Below are 18634 nucleotides of genomic sequence, written 5' to 3'. Positions count from 1 at the left end.
TTCAAATGATCGATAGTGGATGGCACAGTAGCACTACATTGCTGTCCCCTAGGGATGATGGAATTTTATGTGATTATTATTTATGATTAGGAGAGTCACAGAGCCAATATTTTATTTGTTTTCCTACACATGCCTCACATAAGAAGCACTAACTGTCTGGTAGAAAATAATTAGGCAAAATAATAAGACCAGATTAAAAAGCTGGTAATTTCATTTATTTTCTTGTGAAGGCTTTTCTAGTAATTAAATAGACACATTTAGTGGACAATTAAAAAATAATTACCTTTCATTGCAATGAGTAAGGCTTTATGCCCTGTGGAGTACAAGCTGTTGTGCCAAATTATTGGAGGAATGCAAGGCAGTCCTTCAAGTATGTTGCTGCTGTCTGCAGCTCAGACAGCTTTAGCTGACAATTATCTATCTTTCATTATAATGCCTCTGCTCTTCCCCACACTTAGTTTAGTTTCTACCCTGACTCCAAAGAGGCAGATGAATAAATATGAGATACATCACACATGTTGTGTATAAAATGCAGAAATATTTTATCCTGTCTGCCGTAAGTAAATGGGGAGGAAACAATGCTCTGTACTACAGGGAACAGAATGGGCTACATAGCTTGTATTTGGCATGCTCATCACAGAGTATTCTCTATGCCAAACTTGAAATCACTTACTAGTCCCATTTTATTCACTGGTCTCACCCACCATCACAAATGCTTTCCAACAAATTGATTTGATGGGCACTAAGGAAAGTAAAGAAACTTGACTTACTCTACTGCAGAGTAATGCAGATGGAAGAAGCAAGTAGAAGGAGCTTTCACTATAGATGAATAAAGTGGCATCACAGATCTATCTATAGAAGAAGAGCTCCCTTCTTTATTCATCCAAGCAATTATTCAATCGTCCTTTCATTCTTCCCCTATATACACCCATAGCGACCATGATTTATGGTTTGCTTTGTCTCAATGAGTGTTCCACCCAAATTCACAATCCTTTATCCATCTATTCAGTACCCACAATATCCACCCTTTCTTTCACTCATCCTTTCAACCATCAATCCATTTATCCAGTACCAGTACTGATCCACTCATCTTTTTTCATCCACCCATGCATCCTTTACTTTTACTCTCTTCACTCATCCTTCTGTTTAACCTTCCTTTCTTTCCCGTTTCTATTAAGCCATCATTTTTACCATACATTATGTGTGCTTTTGCTGAGTTGCAGATAGAAGAGATGATAAGTAACCCAGCCACCGCCGTAGCATTAATGCAGGTGGTTCATGAATCCGATCATGAAAACGCCTTTGTAGCTAGTGAGTAAGAGCAACTGTCAATAAGCAAGCAATGTGATTTATCAGCACCCGTCCCTACAACCATATCTCTTCCTGCTCTATCAGCTCCTGCAGTGGTCCAACATGAGCCGACTCCTCCACTGGCGGTTGGTGTGGCTATAAAAAAACAGTATACAGTTTTTAGATGCCAGACCCATTCTTCATTTTTAAAATAAAAAATGCAACTGCAATTGCTACTGTTTGGTTAGCACTGCAGCATCTTCTGTCAAAAATATCACTCTGGCCCTTGTGTTGGATTGTTAGAAAAGCCAGGTAGACAAGCTAACCAAAAGCTTTGCATAATAGATGGGCAGAGCTATAGCTTATGATTGACAATGACTCAGAATCATTGAAGAGCAACAAAAGGGTGGAATACAACATGGTCAATGAAAGACAGAAAAAAAATAATGCAGGGATACCAGGAATTAAACAAAACTTGGATAGGGGAGTTGGAAAAAAGGCAGACAGTATGACAAAGTAAACAAGGCAACATTTAAATTAGTCTAAAAGTAGTAAGAAGTAAAAGTTAGGGAAATAATAATAATAATATTAAATAATAGGACTTGCTGGGATGAGCAGAGCCATCAGCATAGGTGCTGTTGGCACATGTCTCCCCAGCTCCTGCTGGACCTTCTGGTACAGTGCCCTTCTTCTTGCCCTTGGGTGCTTATGGAAGATTAGATTAATAAATACATTAGTGGTACTGTTAATCTCCACAAAATTATCATATAAGAGGCAAAAACAATACCATTTTACATAAATCAGTTTCCCTATGATACTACACTAGTACAATCAACTATTCTTGAGTTGGCTTTAAAATCCCTATTCCAAATTTCTTTAACAAAATCTACATTTAGAACTAATGCATTGCAATGAATGATCGTTCATTCTATTCTCATTTTTCAAGCCCTTTGATGGACCAACTCACTCTCCCTTTTTTGCAATGTATGCATACTCGCATCAATGTGAAATTGCTTGGGAGTGTACGAGCTACATAAAATCACAGAGCATGCTAACTCACTGATCTCACTAATTCACTATGGAGACAGGAGGACAGAGGAGTCTGTGTTGCAATGGCTTCTTAAATAACCAGCCAAAGCGAGTGCCTACCTATGAGAATAATGATGTAGTGCAGAGCACCTGCCTAGCTCTAACTGATTCACATAATAAATTATAATCTTAACGTAAAATAAACATAACTTACCTCTGAGTGGAAGCCTCATGCTATTCAGAAAAAAGTTAGCATTTTAGAATATAAACACAATAAAATTATAAAACTCACCAAGCCCCAGGATCTCCACACCTAGGAGGTCAAGCAGGTCCTCGATTATATCCATCTAGCGGTGCGTCAGCTGCTAGGTGGTGTGCTGGACCTGGGTGGAGGCCCTGACCAACTAGTGCACCCTAGCTCAGCGCTGCCGATGCTCCTGCAAAGGGTAATTGCTTTCAGGACTGCCGCCTCCTGCCAGCATGGAGGGGACGTGGCGCTGCACATAAAAAAACAGTGCTGCGACCTCCTCCTCGCTGAAGATTGGACAAGACTGAATCCCGTGAGGGCGGCGCTGACCACAAGGCAAGCGGCCACTGCTGCCCTGCTACTCTGCCATGGTGCTTGGTGGGTAGGGTAGGAAAAGAAACAGGAGTAAAAGGAAAGAAATAAGGGAAAAATAAGCAAAAATAGAAAAAGCCACAAAAAACATAGAATAAAATAAAACACCGTAAAAATAATGAGATATAAAAAGAAACACTAATCCAATATTGGCAGATCAAGTATGGGGTGGAGGATTACAAAGATTGAGGGCAGATTGAAGTAGAAGTCCATGCACCATAAAGAGAGTGAAAAACAAAATGACTGCACCCATGTGAATAGAGTGGTGCCGTTCATGCTCAATTTTGAATGCGAGTACGTATTTGGTGTTGTGTCTGAGGTCAAACGCAATGCGAATGGGTGCAACAGAGAACTCCGCCTGCTAGCGGAACTCAGTGTAGCACAGCGGAGTTTTTTTCACTTCATGGACTTCCAGGTAGCGGACCTCCATGCACCCCACCCAGGCCTACTTTTTATAATACATCTCACTCTTGTTTTTGTGTTATGATAATAAATGTTATGGACACAGAGTACAAGACTCTTGTTGGAATATTTGTGAAGTTTATATTGTCATGTCTATCTTCCAGCATCATGTTGCCAAATCTATTGCACATTCAGTTGGGAAAAAATGTTCCAAGTACAAAGAGGTAAAGTGTTAACTAATTTATTCAAAGAAAAAAACTCAACTCCGAATGTATTTGGAACATACAAATGTTGGCAACAAGTCCTTGTAGAATTGGAGTATGGGTTACAAAAACAGGCCTAACCCCAATAGTCTGTGCCAATCAGGGTTATAGGCTCAACAACCTTGAAACCATGGAGGAAAGGGAATATGCAATGGGTAAAATTAAATAGGAAAACTATCACTGACGCGTGATCTCCGTTGGGGCCATACATCCTGCCCTCACAATAGGAATCCTAGATCAATAACACCAATAGTCTAACTCATATCAATAACAGCATTTAATGCCACATGACCAGTACAGGAGACAGTGGCAGTATTTGATGCAATGACACATTCACCATTCAGTGGTGTGCTAACAAAAAGTTCAGTCATCTATGATGAAACACATTAACTGCTAGCTCCGCTGTCCACAAATTGAAGATTTAGCCAATGTGAAGAAAGAACAGAAGGCTAGGGCTTCACATACACATGTGGGTTGAGCAACTCAAGTAGCATATATTGCCTTGATGGCAGCATCACACAGAAAAACAGATCTGATGCAATCCTTTGACTGTCCACACTATCAGAGTGCAAGTTGTCTCTGGGAAAGATTTGTCCATCCCAAGTGGGTGTCTGTTCCAGGATCAACACATGTTCACTTTGTATTTCCAAACAGCAACATAATAAAGTAAATGTCATAACTTTGACATGTCCAAATGAAAACAGAATAATAAGGGAAATTATTTTTACCTGATATTAAATTGAACTCAATTGAGAAGTCATGAAGACACACATACTTAGCACAAGCACATTTCATCTATGGCAATGACCACATTACTCAATGTAGGGAAACTCTGATCCACTAACATCTTTGCATTGCACTTTCATGCACTGCCCATTCCTAACAAATTACCATAGCAGACAGATATGTTCCCTAGCTCACAAGTTGTACTGACATTGGAGGTTACAATTTGAAAAGGTAAACTTACACTCAGGTGAATAAGTGGTCAATCAAATCTTGACGTAAGTCAACTCCTTCTTCTTCACCACTGTCATCTTTATTGGGCATTTCAACATACGTACCTGAGGGCTCATCACATTTTCCCTCCTCTGCAATTATAGGGGTGTTTCTCCTCAAGGCAATGGTATAGTGAATGCAGTAGGAAACTGTGATTTGGTGCACCTTATCGTGTGAGTAGAAGAAGGCTCCGCCGGTCTTGCCCAGGCACCTAAACCTAGCCTTCAGGAGTCCAAAACTGGCTCCACTTGCTTCCATGTTCTTCCATGGGCCTTACTGAAGCAGACTTTCCCTTGCATTGTTGGATTCCACCAAGGTGCCAATAACCACGGTTGGTTAGGATATGCTGAGTCTCCTACATGGAAGCAACACATTAACAGGTTGCCCACATTTCAAGCCATTGTCCCTTCCTAAACTAGGATTCAGTCAAAAGATCAACAAGTCATATTGTACTTACCAATAAGCCAGTCATGTCTCTGGTCCAAGTTGGCACATCTGCATGGGTATATTGCTGTTCCTTAGTATGAATGAATCATTTGTTGACCCAGGGAAGAGGGCACACGCTCTTGAGATGTATAATTCTGGTAAGCAGACAACTTGCACATTGATTGAATTGGAAGTTCTTCCGATTGTGGTAGACCTGTTCCCTTGCATGTGGTGGCACCAAGACATTATGCACGCCATCTATTGCTCCAACCAGATATGGTATTCCACCTAAAGCATAACATTCTTCCTTCACAGTGGCCAAATCCTGTGGACTTGGGCATTCCGTAGCACACCACTGAAAGTTGGCTGGGACATTCCCCCAGATACTGCCACAGTGTATTGAAAGGTGCCAGTGGCTACAAAATGCAGTACTGCCATGAGATTTACTATTGTGTTATGTCTGTTGGATTAATAATTTGAAGCAGGAGATCAGGCTCCAACTGCTCACACAAATCCAGGATAGTTTGCTTATTTAGACAATATGCCTTGATGTCCCTTTCTTCAATGGTGGCAAGGTTTGGAAAGGGCCAGAAAACACCTGAGGCTGTCGCCTCCTACCCATGGCTGGATTCAGACATCTTTATGTATGGAAAAGAAAATATCAGATGAAATGGTCACACCATACTTTTGATGTCAAAACACGTCTGACTTCTTGGTAACAATAGAAATGTCATTGCGTAATACTTGTACACACATTGACATCAAATATTTGGACTTCAAAAATGTTGATGAAATCTTATATTTAATATTTTTCTCATTATGTACAAATAATACATTTGGACTGTATTATTTGCACTTTTATTTTTGTTTAAAACACGGTCAACTGAGGTAGGACTTCCCCCGCTGCACTATCATTGTCAAACACAGTTAAGGTTCACATTTATTTTTCTCATATCTTTCCAAGTAAAATGTTGTTTGTATCTGACATTTAGAAATGCACTGCCCTCCATTTAGAGTGCTGGTGATGCACTAACAATTTCAAAATGTGCAGCTTCACACCCTAAAATGGTGGCTGCCTGATCTTGCCGTCAGGGCATTGGCTATCCGACAGTCGTCATCGGGCGTTGACCGGGTAGTAGGTGGTAGCCTCCATGACTGGCCCTGCCATAGGCTAACGTTTGTGACAACTACCCACAAAAGTAATTGGCTGTGTCTGTCTCTGTTCCAGATCACGTCCGCCGTGTACTTACACGCCGCATTGTGAAAAAACACTCACTTGCCTCCTAACACTGCAGTCATCAAGACCTCATTTTTTGCTGTTGTTCCCAACGTCTGGGAGCTAGGATGCTGGGCAAAGCAGGGGACAGTGCCACTGCCTTCTCCCCTGAGGAGCAGGAGCCCCTTGCAAGGGAAATTCTGTCCCTGTAAAGCCAACTCTATGGGACACCAGAGAAACAGGTCGATGTCTAATTGGAGAATGTCTAACTGAGTGACCTCTTGCTTTCTGATTCACAGGCTATTTGGTTCCTCTTTGGTAATATGGGTAGTGTTGTGATTGGAGGGCCTGACTCACAAAGGTAAACTTAGACCAAAATTCTAGTAGTCTAAACTTAGACTAAAAATCTAACTTTACTCGTAGTAAAGTTAGACTTTTGGTCTACATTAAGAACAAAAGTCTAAACTTAGACCAACAATCTAACTTTACCAACAATCTAACTTTACTTGTAGTAAAGTTAGACTTTTTATCTAAGTTCAGACTTTTGGTTTAAACATCGACCAAAAATCTAAACTTAGACCAAAAGTCTAACTTTACTCGTATTAAAGTTAGACTTTTGGTCTAAATTTAGGATTTTGGTTTAAGTTTACCTTTGTGAATTGGGCCTGGATTTGACAGAATGATGTAGCTGGAACAGATTTGTTTTTTTACCAATGTCTGAAATGTCTGTGCATTGCAATGTTAAGTCATCTGAAAGTAGAAGCTGTAATAAGTGCCTATGTAACACACAAATCCTATTTCATCACTTAAACAGCAGGCCACTGACTACAAGTAGACAGTAGACTGTGTACCAGTGGTAAGACTGAAAACATACAGCCAAAGTTGGAATGATGTTGATGTTGAGTTAAACATTTAGAGTGTCTGGAGTTGGCTGACACTGTACTGTCACATTGGATTCTAACACATATTGTGTATTAGGTTGCTCTGTATGGTTTAGACCTGTCATGAAGCCACATATAGATAAAGTTAGTATAGGTGCATCAAGTTCAAATCACACTGACTCACAATCATCCAGCCCAGTCTGTCCTATTCCAAAACACACTTGTTCAAGCAACCCACAAATGTCTGCTCTCACTCTGACATTGCATCCTTTCTATCTTGCCCTCAGTCACTGTATGTGAAGCAGACCATGGATTCTGACTCTTGGGAGATTAAGCAGAAAGCTAATGTAGCTGTGAGTATGATTATGTGCATGGATTGTACAGAGGGTTTGGCCTTTTTCTCACAATGATTGTGAGTAATCAGGGGTGGCTCTCACAACAGGATAGGTTGCATAGCTCTGGCCAAGATGATGTTGTACGCCTGATTAGGTAACATGAGAAGCAAGCAAGTATTAACAGTGCACATGAGATCACTGCCAATCAGTATTTCCGCTCTACCAGTAACAATTTTCTGGAAAAAATTGTTTGTAACTGTTTGTTGAATGTATCTGTGAGTTTCCAAATGTAATGTCATAGCAGTACTTCCAAACACTAACATTGAATTTTCTTTTCTTGTTCTATTATGTCATCTGTACAGGTCATAGCCCATCAGAAGCTGGAAATCTGGAAGGCCATCACAAAGAAGGTGCAGTCTTTGGGGGTCCACAAGCAGGGTAGACTGCACTGTCTGAAGAGGTGGGAAAAAAGTCAGTTGAGAGCCAAGTCGGGCAGTTCTCCCAGCAATTCAGGAGGGTGTGCCATACCCTTACCCCACTAATGACCTGCTTCCATTTGGTGGCATACCCGGAGCTTGATGGGCAGTTGAGGCCTAACAGCAGCAACATGGGGGTAAGTCATTGTCTATAGATATTATTGTGGTATAGCCTATTTACTTTCCAGCTATGTTATATGCCATCAATATTGAGGTTGACACAAATCCAAAGCCTGTGAGGATTTCTGGAGATGGAACTTGGTCAGACACTGTCTGATGCTGTGTGTGGCGTATTGCTTTGTACTGAAGGATGCCACTAGATTCCTCCTCATCAGCAAGTACTGTTGTGGGCAGACACATGGCTGCGTGCAAACAAAGGACTACCAGCATTTTCACAATGACATGAGGGACAGTTTCACAAAACATGCCCCATGTCATGATTGGGCTAGGTGTGATGGTATGTCACAATTGTGTGTAGTAAATGTAGGCTTCATTACTGGTAACTGTGGTAAATTGCACAATTTTGATGCAGCTGATATATCAGGCTTGACATTGGTAAGTTGGTGCTATGACAATATGAGAATGTGCATCTGCACCAAAAGTATGGGTATTCTGTGTGCAGTAGCATAGGCCCTCATTACAACCCTTGTGGCAAATGCCACCTACCGCCGTGCTGACGGCCGCCAGCATACTGTGACCGCGGTGGTAATCCGCTACGGGTATTATGACACACACAGAGAATTCCGCCACTATACAGACACCCACACAAGTCCGCCACACCAAAGGTCAGTGATAAACCGGCGATAGCCAAACCCACACGTTACACCAACAGGAATACACCCACAGTATAACGACCCATGAATCACTGCAGCAGTCTTTCAATCACAGTAAACCATTGGCGGTACACACCGCTGCACTCAAAATACACATACTGACAAAACTACACCACATTGGACAATACAAATGACACACACCTGACACACATACACACACCACACCCACACCACTATAAAACACACACCCACATTACCCACAACCCTTTAAGACCCAAAGGATGTGACAGCTGATAGAGAGACAAGGCAGGAGCACCCACTCAATCAGAGGGACAGAACACCATCACCCATACACCATCCACGCACAACATACCACACAGCACAACACATCACTCACACATCACCCACACATCACCCCACACATCCTCACACCTACCACTCACACCACATCCATGGCACCCCAAAGACACCCCAGGTTTTCTGAGGAGGAGCTAAGGGTCATGGTGGAGGAAAATCATCCAGGTAGAGCCACAGCTATTCAGATCACAGGTGCAGCAGATGTCTATTGCAAGGAAGATGGAGCTATGGCGGAGAATCGTGGACAGGGTCAATGCCGTGGGACAGCACACCAGAACAAGGGATGACATCAGGAAGAGGTGGAACGACCTAAGGGGGAAGGTGCGTTCCGTGGTTGCAAGACACCAGGTGGCAGTACAGAGGACTGGCGGTGGACCCCTCCTCCTGCCCCACAACTAACAACATGGGAGGAGCAATTCTTAGAAATAATGCATCCTGAGGGCCTCGCAAGAGTAGCAGGAGGACTGGACTCTGGTAAGTCAAATCTTTACTATTATATCCCCCACCCTACCTGCATGCCATCTCAAACTCCTACCCCCTACCCTCACACCCATCACTCCACCACCTCACATATACCCCAGCATCACAACCCACCCATCCCATTACCAAGCCCTGCATGCAACACCTATGCAGGTACACCCATCACAGACCTGGATGGACACCCATCATCACAGCATGCCCAGCAGGGACACTCACCCAGCTCACAAAATCACCACTCACACAAGGCCAAGCTGACAGGGAAATCACAATCAAACAGGGAAACACACCCATGCACAAGATGGCACACGCAGACACAATAACACTGCATTTTCATTCCCACAGGACCCCTACTCAACGTCACCGGACAGGAGGTGCCAGCTACAACCAGTCCACCCCCTGAAGAGGCCCACAGTGATGACAGCAGCTCTGCATGCCTGGATCAGGATAACCAAACTGGCCCATCAGGGACCTCTGGACAGTCGGTTCCTCTGCCACAGCCCTAACCCACCACAGCGCCTTCCCCCTCAGGAAACACCAGCACAGCACCCACCCAGCGGGCCCATGCTACTGTCACCAGGACACGTCAATCATCAGTGTGTCCACCACTACAGGGACCCCAGGCATCCCCACAAACACAGGACGATCAGGGACCTGGGGTCAGTGGCAGTGGGCACATGGTTCAGGGGACAGAGGTACAGGACAACAGGGAAGCTGGGAGGACTGCTGTGCGACAGGGGGAGGACAGGCCCAGGGAGCCCACTTTCCACAAGGCTCTCTATATATCATCCTGGGAGCATACCACCATTCCCAGGAGCCAATGGGCCAGATACTGGCCAAGCTGCAGGAGACCCAGCGGCTGCAGGAGGGACAGTACCTAGGGATCAGGGATGACCTAACAAAAATCTACACCATCCTGGTCACCATTGCAGGGGTGTTGGGTGACATGGCTAAGACCATGAGGGAGGCAGTGGCACAACAACGGGCCCCTGACAATAGCCACACAGATGAACAGCCCTCCACCTCCACCAGTGCTAGTGGACAGGAGGCACCGCCACAGGACCAACAGGCCACCAGCACCCCACGCCCTGCAGAAGGAGAACCACCCTGCAAATGGTCCCTGCGATCCAGGCAGAAGACAGAGAACATTGCCAAGACCCCCGCCAGGAAATAAGACTCTCCTGATTGTCACTCTTCTGTCCCACTATGTCACCCTGTCCACCTTGAACTGCCATTACTCCCCTTATTATGCCCCCTTGGACAATGCACCTGTGATACCAAGAGACTGGAACTTCCCCCACCATCACCCCTGCTCATTGCACATCCCCCTCTACTTATGAGCACTGAAATAAACACCCTTGGATCAAATACAAGTACGGATTCTGTCAATTGATTGCAATATGTATTCGTTTAACAAGCTGTAAACATTTCAATCCACATGTCCAAGTATATATACATTGGTATGACATAGCAGGAACCAGAGTGGGGCATAGGGATCTGAAAATAAAGATGGCAAAGGGTAAAGTCAGTGGCCAGAGACATAGGGTAAGAGGCTGTCTTGTACAATGTCCATCAGTTAACTGAAATGTAATATGAACGTACAATGTCTTACCTGTGGGTCACTGGAAGAATTGCAGAATAATGTTTCTCCTGTTGTCAACATCTTCTTCCTCAGCCTCCTCTTCCTCACTGTCCACAGGCTCCACCGCTGCCACAAGACCATCTCCAGGCTTATCCTCCTGAAGAAAAGGCACCTGGTTTCTCAAGGCCAGGTTGTGCAACATGCAACAGACAACAATGATCTGGCACACCATCTTGGGTGAGTAGTACAGGGATCCACCAGTCGGATGGAGGCACTGGAATTGGATGGGCGCTTGAAGGCATCACAGCAGCCACAAGGCGGTGAATACAGATTCTGACTCCTGCTGTGAGTGCGTTAAGAGTTACCTGGGTGGGGGGTCAGGGCGATGGGTGCGCCTAGGCCAGGGCCAAGATGGCAGGGTAGGTCCCTTGTTGGGCAGGCTCTGAGGCACACCTATACCAATAGTGTTAGTGGGCATCTACTACTGGGCACGGTCCTTTGGGTTTCTGGGGTGCAGATGATGGCGTTAGGCATTGTACCCCATGGGCTTGTGACTATCTCAGGAACTGGTTGGGCATGGCCTAGTGCATAGGGCTGCTCCCTGTGTGTTGTGTCCACCAACGGTAGTGGTGTTGCTGGCATTGACCAAGTATATCCTCTGTCTCCCCCCCCTTTTGTTTTGTCACCCTGTCCTTATGTGCATTAGCATCATCAGGCGGAGGAGCAGAGGCACCGGCAATGGAGGGAGCTGCATCCCACATGGGCCTGGAGGTCGAATCCACCGAGCGTGAGGGCATCAGTGGGACGGAAGGCGAGGGGAGCACCACGACGGGAACAGGAGGGGAGACCACAGACAGCGACTCCTCCTCCTATGGAAGCTCCCTGGCGGTGGCGGAAACCTCTGTTGCCACCCCAACAACAGGTACAGCCGCCACTCCCCCTACCAGAAACGCCCTCCCAGCAGCCCATCAGCGTGTTTCCCATGCACGCTCACCCAGGAGGGTGGGCATCTCCTTCACCCCAGGCACCTCAGGCCCTGCCCCGGTCAGCCCCGCTGCCCTCAGTGAGGAGGCTATTGACCTCCTGAGATCCCTCACTGTTGGGCAGTCAACCATTCTGAATGCCATCCAGGGTGTCGAGAGGCATTTGCAACAAACAAATGCACACCTGGAAGGCATTCACTCTGGTGTGGCAGCCCAACAGAGAGCATTTCAGGCTCTGGCCTCAGCACTGATGGTAGCCATTGTCCCTGTGTCTAGCCTCCCCCCTCCAACTTCCTCTACCTAGTCCCAATCCCCTCAAGCCCAGCCTATCCCAAGCACACCTTCAGACCAGCATGCACACAAGACAACACACAGGAGTGGTTCAGGCAAACACAAGCACCACACATCATCCCACAGGCACTCACACAAGCACCATCCCCATGCAGACACACCAATATCCACTGCCTCTACTGTGTCCCCCTCCACCTCGTCGTCCACCTCCCTCCCAGTATCGTCTCCACTCACACCTGCATGCAGTACATCCTCATCCACTACCGCCATCACCAGCATGCCCATCACAACACACCCCTCACGAGCAGTCACCACCCCTCCAAACATGCACACGTCCCTTGTGTCCTCTCCCACTGGGTCTGTAACCCCTCCTCCCAATGTACACAAACGCAAGAACACACCCACCCAACAGCCATCCACCTCACAACAGCATCCAGCACATGCACCTTCATCCAAACGCAGCAGACAGACACCTCCTACAGCCACTTCCTCTTCCTCACTCCCAAACCCTCTCCCTCATCCCACCCCAGTGTGTCTAAACAAAGTTTCCTATCTAACATTGACCTGTTCCCTACCCCTCCCACCGTCCTTCCCATTGGGCCAATGGGTCCAGAACTGAGCCCAGCACCTCAGCCACTTAGTCGGTGTCCAATGTGGACCCTGCAGCTCCCAGAGGCTCAAAGGGGGCACCCGTCAAGAAAGCCAGTGCACCACCAACCCCTGCAAAGGACCAAACCATACCGCCACCTGCCAAGGTGAAGAAGGGGACAACATGCAGCAGGGGCATGGATGACGACCCTCCCAGCAAGGCCTCCTCCAAACCTCCAGCTGATGGAGCCAAGGGCAAAACAGCATCAGCCAAGGTGAGGAAGGGGCAGAAAACCGAAGGCAAGGCTCTTCAGCCGAAGGAGGATGCAGGTGAAGCCCTGGTGCCTACCAGCAGAACCGCCAGCCCGGCCACCTGCACCGCGTGCTGCACCGCCAGCAGCCCTGCTGCAAGCACTGCCACCTGCACTGCCGCTGCCACCACTACTGTCAGCAGCAGTATCCCCAGTGGGCAGCCTTCCGAGCCTGAAGGAGAAGGGCTGGAGCCTCCCTCCACCACTGGCAGAACCAGCATCTGCACCACGGCCAGCACCACCAGCAGCCCCGCCGAAAGCACAGCCGCAAGCACCGCCACCTGCACCTCTGACAGTAGCACCACTACCAGCAGCAGCCACAGTGGGCGGCCGTCCGAGGCTGCAGGGGATGGGCTGGAGCCTCCCCCCACCACTTGGCAGCACCGACACCAGCACCGTCACTGCCACCATTGAGCAACCGTCACCGCTGGAGGACAGTGTGTAGTCCTGCCTCCATGGGCTGTTGTGCATCCTGGCCCCTGCAAAGCATGTGGGTCTGACACCCAGGTGAGAGACTGTGACCTTGCACCCCTCAAGATCTGCATCACAGGGCGCAATGCCCCCTCCAGGAACTATGGAAGAAGCCATCCACTCACCCTATCCTTGGCAGGGTGAAGCACTCTGGGTACTAAGCCCCATCCAGAACCTGTGGGAAAAGGCATCCACTCACCCTATCCTTGGCAGGATGAAGCACTCTGGGCACCAAGCCCCCTCCAGAACCACTGGAGAAAGGCATCCACTCACCCTATCCTTGGCAGGATGAAGCACTCTGGGCACCAAGCTCCCTCTAGAATCTGCGGAGTAAGGCATCCACTCACCCTATCCTTGGCAGGATGAAGCACACTGGACACACGGCCCCCTCCAGAACCAGTGGGGAAAGGCATCCACTCATCCTACCCTTGGCAGGATGAAGCACTCTTGGCACTAAGCCCCCTACAGAACTTGTGGAGAAAGGCATCCACTCACCCTATCCTTGGCAGGATGAAGCACACTGGCCCCCTCCAGAACCAGTGGAAAAAGCCATCTGCTCACCCAATCCTTGGAAGGATGAAGATCTCTGGGCACCAAGCCCCCTCCAGAACCTGTGGAGAAAGGCATCCACTCACCCTATCCTTGGCAGGATGAAGCACACCGGGCACAAGGCCCCCTCCAGAACCAGTGGAAGAAGCCATCCACTCACCCAATCCTTGGCAGGATGAAGCACACTGGGCACCAAGCCCCCTCCAGACTCAGTGGAGAAAGGCATCCACTCACCCTATCCTTGGCAGGATGAATCACACTGGGCACAAAGTCCCCTCCAGAACCAGTGGAGGGAGAAAGGCATCCACTCACCCAATCCTTTACAGGATGAAGCACTCTGAGCACCAAGCCCCCTCCAGAACCTGTGGAGAAGCCATCCACTTGAGAGACTGTGGCTTTGCCCTCCCCAGGAACAAGCAGTGGCTAACCACCCACTTGAGAGACTGTGGCTTTGCACTCCACAGGACCAAGCAGTGGGCAATCCACCCACTCGAGAGACTTGAGAGACTGTGGCTTTGCACTCCCCAGGACCAAGCAGTGGGCAAACCACCCACTTGAGAGACTGTGGCTTTGCACTCCCCAGGACATCGCTGTGGGCATGGAGCCCCCTCCAGGAGCAGTGGCGTTGTCCCATCTTCCAACTGAGGTGCCCCCCTTCCCTATCCCCCTGAGGTGCCTGTGTGTTTTCGACCTTATGCCCCTGCAGTGTTTTCTCTGTATTGAGGCAGGAGTCAAGTGTGGGCTTGACCCATGAATTTTGGCCCAGTGGCCCACGGACATTTTTTAATGGACAATGTACGGCCTTCTGTACATATTGTATATTTTTGTTAATACTGTTTTCCAAACTCTATAGTATATCTGCCTATTTCTAAAATATCACAGTTTTGACTCAATTCCTTTTGTCCTTGCATTGTTCCAGGGGGTTACAGGGTGTATATGTGATGTTGTTGCATGTGTTTGTGTGTATGGTGTTGTGGGTGGGGATGGGGGTGTTGCGTGTTGCGTGTGTGTGTGTCACTCTCTTTTTCCTCCCCCCTCCCCTGTGTACTAGGTGTAGTACTCTCCGTCGTCGTCTCCACCATCTTTGATGTTCTTGGTAGATGAGGAGGTAGACCAGCATCGGCAGGACCTGTAACTTGGGCTCCATGGTGTCCTGGTTCTTCGTTGAGTGCCGAGAGGTGAGTGGTTTCCCTTCTAATTCCTGTTTCTGCCGTGCTTTTGATGGCGTTGGTACTGCCTCAGAAAAGATGGCAGATTGGCAGGTTGTGATGTGGTGGGCGGTACATTGTCTTCCGCCTGTCTGTTGGCGGTGACCGCCGTGTTGTGTGTTGCTATCGCCGTGGCGGTCGGAGTGTTAAAGTGGCTGTCTGTGTTGGCAGTTTCCGCTGTGGTCTCATTTTATTTACCGCCGGCCTGTTGGCGGTATTACCGCCGCTTTAACACAGACCGCCAGGGTTGTAATGAGGGCCATAATTCCTTATCTGACACATGTTTGAAAGCAGTTTGTCCAACAATCTTCTAGTAAGTGAATGTGGACAGTAGCTGGTGGACCTGAGTCCTTTGTGCTCCGCTAATATACATGTAAGCCAGTCTGAGATTGCCAATGTGAATTTGTATGCTAAACTGTATTGTTTGCAACAGACAGTAATGTGTCCACATTGGTGAGAGGGTTGTACCTCCCACAGACAACATTTTGGTGACCTTATTCCTGCCCAGTGGAGAAATTGATAATGGAGAGCAACGTAATACTGAACAGGGACATTTGCACATAGAAGGTAATATCACATAGATGTTTTGGTGTTCCATCTTGAACAGTCAATTTCAATCTAAAAATCTTACCCTTTGGGAGAAGTGAATACATTTTAGCTCTGTGCTGTAGTGGTTCAGAGTGGTGACAACTAGCATCCCTGTTGTGTGCCATGAGTAACCAGGAATGGACTGTGTGTGGAGTAGCTGTATCTACCTGATAAACTGCAGGCTGAAACTGAGGCATGCTTGCAGGGGAAAGAGGTATGCCCATTGCTTTAGTGGGGTCTAAGAGGCCAGCAGTAGCGGAGACCTGGGGGCCTAAGTGATACATGATCACGAAGATGGTGCACAGGTTGTGCGACGTGGAGCATCCTGGGATCAATCCTGATTGAGTGGGCCATACTATGGTTGGTAACAGTGACAGCAAGTGATTGGCGAGGATCTTGGCATAGATTTTGTTATACACATTGATTAAAGAAAGGGGCTTACAAGAATTGCATTAGTTTGACAATTTATCTGGTTTAAGGAATGTTAATTACCACCTCTCTCAGCGAGAATGGCAAGATCCATATGTCTAATGAGTCCATAAACATGGCCAGAAGGTGTGGGGCCAGCAGGGAGGCAAACTCCTTGTAGAAGGCAGTGGTCAGACTGTTGAGCCCGGGTGCCTTGTCTCCTGGGTAGGGTCATGATAACCTGTTCTATTTCCTCCGTAGCCATGGGCACATCTAAGTAGTCTTGGTAAGCTCAATCAAGCCATTATAGTTATATACTGCCAAAATATGTAGTTAGCTCATCCGGCCCCTAACCTGGGGTGGCTGTGTCTAGGGAGGAGTAAAAAGAGGACATTACTCATAATAGGTCTGAGGTGGAGGAGGTGGGAGCGGACTCCTCATTGAGTAGTTCCGTCACATATGTGGAAGTTCACGGTCTGCACAGCATGCCCACAAGTGTCTTGCCGGGTGGTCACCCTCCTCGAATTGCCAAGCTTGCGTATTCTGGTAAGTAATGAGTTTCCTTCACAGCTTCTTCATGGAACTCAGGTAATGCTTCCCGTATGTGCACAAGTATGGTGACATCCTCAGAACAAAAATGTTCTGTCTCCTGCACCTGGATGTTCTCCTCGAGTTGAGATGGCTGTGGATGGCCCTCAGAACCGCAGATTGCTTAGAAAAACTGGAGCCCCAAATTACCATCTTGAAGCCCTCCCACAGCGTGAGCCTAAGTTACTGGCAAAAAAATCTACTGCGTCTCTCCGAATCTCCTCCCAGAATGCCCCATCGCGCAATGCTTTCGGCGGTAGACACCAGGTTAATTAATCAATCATAGATTTGTAGAGCACGGCTGATCACCAATAGGGTCTCAGGGCACTGTCTATGGGTGTGCTGCTCAGTTGAAGAGCCAGGTCTTGAGGTTCTTTCTGAAATGCTTCAGTGATGCGGTCTGCCTGAGCTTGAGAGGTAACATGTTCCATGTCCTGGCTGCTAGGTAGGAGAAGGGTCTTCCTTCTACTGTGCTTTTCTGGATCTTGGGGACGGCTGCAAGGGCAACCTGGGAGGAACGGAGGTGTCTGTTGGGTTCGTAGAAGGCGAGGTGGTGATTGAGGAATATCAGTCCTATGTTGTGCAATGTCTTGTAGGTGTGGATCAGGAGTTTGAATGTGATGCGCTTGTTGACTGGGTGCCAGTGTAGGTCTATGAGGTGGGAGTAGATGCGGCTGTGTGGCGGGGACGTCCAGGATGAGTCTGTCTGCTGCATTCTGGACTCTTTGTAGTCTTGATTGAAGTTTCTGATGATGCTGGCATAGAGTGTGTTGCCATAGCCCAGCTTGCTAGTGACAAGTACGTGGGTGACTGCCTCTTTCATGTTGGAGGGAATCTACTTGAAAATATTCCGCAGGAGTCGGAGGGTGTGAAAGCATGACCAAGAGAAGGAGTTGACTTGGCGGGTCATGGATATAGAGGAGCCCAGAATGATGCCCAGATCGGTGGGGGCATTTCCCAGAGCAGTGGGCCACCAGGAATCATTCCAGGCAGAAGGGGTGGAGCTGATTACGAGTATCTCTGTCTTGTCTGGATTGAGGTTGCGGCAGCTGGTCTTCATCCAGGCGGCGACTGCTCTCATCCCGTTATGGAAATTTCTCTTGACCTTAGCTGAGTCCTCGGACAGGAAGAGGATCAGTTAGGTGTCATCAGCATAGGAGACTATGTTTAGCCCATGTCGTTTGGTGATCTTGGCAAGCAGGGCCATGTAGATGTTGAAAAGCATCGGGCTGAGTGAAGATCCTTGGGGCACTCCACAACATGTGTCTTTGAGTTCTGACGTGAACAGTTGTAGTCTGACACTCTGGGGGTCATTCTGACTCCGCCGCCCGCCAAAGTAACCCCGTCGGAAGACCGCTCCGCGGTCAAAAGACCGCGGGGGTCAATACGACTTTCCCGCTGGGCCGGCGGGCGACCGCCAAAAGGGCGCCCGCCAGCCCAGCGGGAAAGACCCTGCAACAAGGAAGCCGGCTCCGAATGGAGCCGGCGGAGTTGCAGGGGTGCGACGGGTGCATGGGCAGTGCAGGG

The sequence above is a fragment of the Pleurodeles waltl genome, chromosome 9 (genome assembly GCF_031143425.1).
Source record: "Pleurodeles waltl isolate 20211129_DDA chromosome 9, aPleWal1.hap1.20221129, whole genome shotgun sequence".
Lineage (NCBI taxonomy): Eukaryota > Metazoa > Chordata > Amphibia > Caudata > Salamandridae > Pleurodeles > Pleurodeles waltl.
This window is presented reverse-complemented; position numbering follows the sequence as displayed.